This window comes from Impatiens glandulifera, chromosome 6 (genome assembly GCF_907164915.1).
Source record: "Impatiens glandulifera chromosome 6, dImpGla2.1, whole genome shotgun sequence".
NCBI lineage: Eukaryota > Viridiplantae > Streptophyta > Magnoliopsida > Ericales > Balsaminaceae > Impatiens > Impatiens glandulifera.
Genome location: NC_061867.1, coordinates 55,048,854 through 55,052,078, shown reverse-complemented (window position 1 = coordinate 55,052,078; position 3,225 = coordinate 55,048,854). Strand labels below are relative to the sequence as shown.

Genomic DNA, 3,225 nt, shown 5'->3' with positions numbered 1-3,225 from the left:
ATTAATAATAAAAACTTTTAATTGATTTATTTAAAAAAAGATATATACTATAATAGTAGATTGATAAAAATATGATTATTATTTGTTTCCTTTCCTACCACCACTCAATGGGGGAAATTTGAGGAAATGACCTCTTTAGGGGTCAAATTATGTTTGGTGCGGGCCCATGTTTTTTATAGCGCTGGTGACCCCCAAAATATTTTCTGCCGAAAATACCCCTATTGCGTCACGCACCCTCCAGTTGCGTGACGCACCCGAGGGCATTGTGAAAAGTCCACAATTCCCTTACTATATAATAAAAAAAATTACAGTTTTTCTCTTTCTTTTCATTTCTTTCTTTCTTCTTCTCTTTCTTCGTTTCCTTTTCTCCTCCTTCTCTCTAAAAAGAACAACCACCGACGAAGAAATCCCAACGAAGACGGCGGAATCCCAACGAAGGAGATGTCTCTTTCTGCTACTGGTATGCTTACTTCTTCCTTTATTTCTTTCTTTGAACGCATTGTTTGTTAGGGTTTAGGGATTAGGGATTGATTAGGCAAATGTCACCGGTGGCGAAATCCGGGTGCGTCACGCAGGTGCGTAACGCAGGTGCGTAACGCAGGTGCGTCACGCAGGTGCGTAACGCAGGTGCGTAACGCAGGTGCGTCACGCAGGTGCGTAACGCAGGTGCGTAACGCAGGTGCGTAACGCAGGTGCGTAACGCACCTGAGTGACGCACCCCAAACCATTTATAGTTAGTATTTGCATTTCATTGTTACGGTGTCTCTCGATTGATAGTAGCAACCATCTGAATATGTTATTTCTTTTTTGTGTTATCAGTTCAAATATATTGGGTTGATGAAATGCCCTGTTGAAATACCCAATTTATTCTTTGAAGAAATGAGGGTAACTGACAACTGATTTTAGAGTGTTGAAGGCTTGAAGCATGTTAGTTTATTCTTGATTATGAAATCTTCCTCAAATTGGATTTATATAGCTATCTGGTGTCAATCCAAGCTGTGTGGCCCATAAAAGCCAAATTTTGTAGTTTAGGATTGTAGTAGATTGATTAGCTTCTATTTTTAATTTGATGACATAGTTTGTCACATATTTTTCCATTGTCTGTTGAAAATTCAGGACAGAGAGATTGATGAGTTAAATGAGCAATTGGAAGAAGATGCAAAATGTGTTGAACACCTGCAAGTTCATCTGTTGGAGGAGAGAAATAAAATGTCTCATGTAGAAAGAGAGAACGTGAGATTGCAGAGCCAGATCGACATGTTAATCAGTTTGGTGCAGGAAAATGACGACGAAGAACCCTAGTTTCTAGATCTGATCGATCTCTTTTATGATCAACAAAGATCAGATGATATGTGTCTTTATACTGTCTTTTATAAATTGTTTTTTCTTTGTAGAGAATTCATGATATTATCACATAGTAAGTAAATATGTAATTACATTGGTTTGTAAATCAGACATTACTCAATAATGGTCACCCTATGTTTGAGAACTTTATAAATATTTGAAATTTGATGATTTATACTGAATTTTCGAAGTTTTCGCGGACGGAACCATGAAAAAATCAAGTCGAGTTTGGTTCGAAATAGGTAAAATCGAGTCAGGTTAGAATCGTTAACCCTGCCAACTTAAATTGCCACCCTTAATATTTTTACAATTGAAACTATACATATTCATTGTACATTTAAAGGAAAGACTAAAGCAGAAACAGTAGACCTATTATCGATACACAACTTATTAACGTCGATTTCAGAATCCTCTTAACAATCATTCATTTACTAGAACAAGATTTCCCAACAACAGATTTAAGGTTATCTAGTTTGGTTCATCTTGGAATCCTCTAGAATGTTGAACAAGAACTGTGGGAGAGAAGCAATTTTCGGGAGATTAGCCAGCAGCTCACCAAGTGAATCTATTCTCGACATCTTCGGGAGATTGCATGACTGTCCATTACTGCATTATGATCAGAATTTGTCAATTGATGAAATGAAAGGACAACAAAATAATTACTATACAAACTATAATTAGTTGCACTCTACCTGATAAACTATGAGAAGTCTCATAATGTGGAAACTTCAAAATAATCAAAAGTTCACCAACATTAGTTCAAGAGTCATTCAAACACTAAACCGAACCAACAACAACAATCAAAAGAAGCAAGTTAATTACCACTAAATCCAAAGTCTCAGGTCCATCATCTGGGTAATTACTCTTTAATGACATTATATCTGACCACTGAATTTCAATCTTATTCTTCAAACCATCATCAAGAACTTCCCATACAAGCTTATGCTTTATGTCTTGACTTATACTGCATCCAAACAAAACCAATGAATACCCACAACTTAAAGTAATAACTAAATCCAAAATGAGTAGTACAAAGGAGAGGCAATACAAATTTGCAGGAAATCCATATTCATGTGTACCCACAACATCTAACTCTCATTTCTTTTAAGATAATTTAAGCAATCAGCAGTTATGTCCATCTCATTTTTAATACAATCACCATTTTTCATTAATTTAAAGCCGATTAAAATGAGCAGGAAGGGAACTCAGATGAGATCAAGAATTCACAAGCCGCTCACTGAATCCCTGCATTACATAATGAGTTTCAAGTAATCAGCAGTTATGTCCATCATCAAATAAAATATTGCAATCAAACCCTATATAACAATTCTATGTCCACAAAATTCAACTTAGATAACAGAGAGCAGAAAACAAGGAACCATAAAAGAAGAAAGTGTTTTATCTTTATTTATTATTTTGACCAAGTAGTAATAATTCCCTAATGCACGGTAAATAGATAGAAGTTGCAAAATGGTAGAAAATCATGCATGTGCTTTATAAATATTCAGACTTGATGAAAGAACAAAAGTGCACCTTGCTCAGGGCATTAATCGCCATGATGATTTGCTGAATGTTAGCAATCTTTGCATGAGATTCTTCAGAATTGTGAAGTTTGGCATTTTGCAGCAACACCTCCACCTAATTATTTTATATCAAGCAACATCATTTGACAGATATCAGAAAAAGAAAGGCACTAGATACAAGTGTGTAACATTAACTCGGGCCTATACAAAAGGACAATTAATATTTTATTAACCTGCTGGCTAAGGGGATTAAGCAATGTCGAAAGAAAATCAGCTTGTTTGTCCGGTGAAACATCTTCAACCCCAATTAACAAGCCAATAGCCTGTAAGCCATTATAGAAGTCATGTCAGGCAAACA

At 35.8% G+C, this 3,225-nt stretch overlaps 1 long non-coding RNA gene across 1 annotated transcript; it reads right to left on the bottom strand.

The window, feature by feature from the left end:
- Window positions 1-2,175: 2,175 nt before the first annotated feature.
- On the bottom strand, window positions 2,176-2,949 carry LOC124941189. Its single transcript, XR_007099610.1, has 3 exons — window positions 2,878-2,949; window positions 2,393-2,589; window positions 2,176-2,308 (listed from the first exon to the last, which is right to left on the bottom strand). It is a non-coding gene; the product is annotated as an uncharacterized LOC124941189 (long non-coding RNA).
- Window positions 2,950-3,225: the final 276 nt, after the last annotated feature.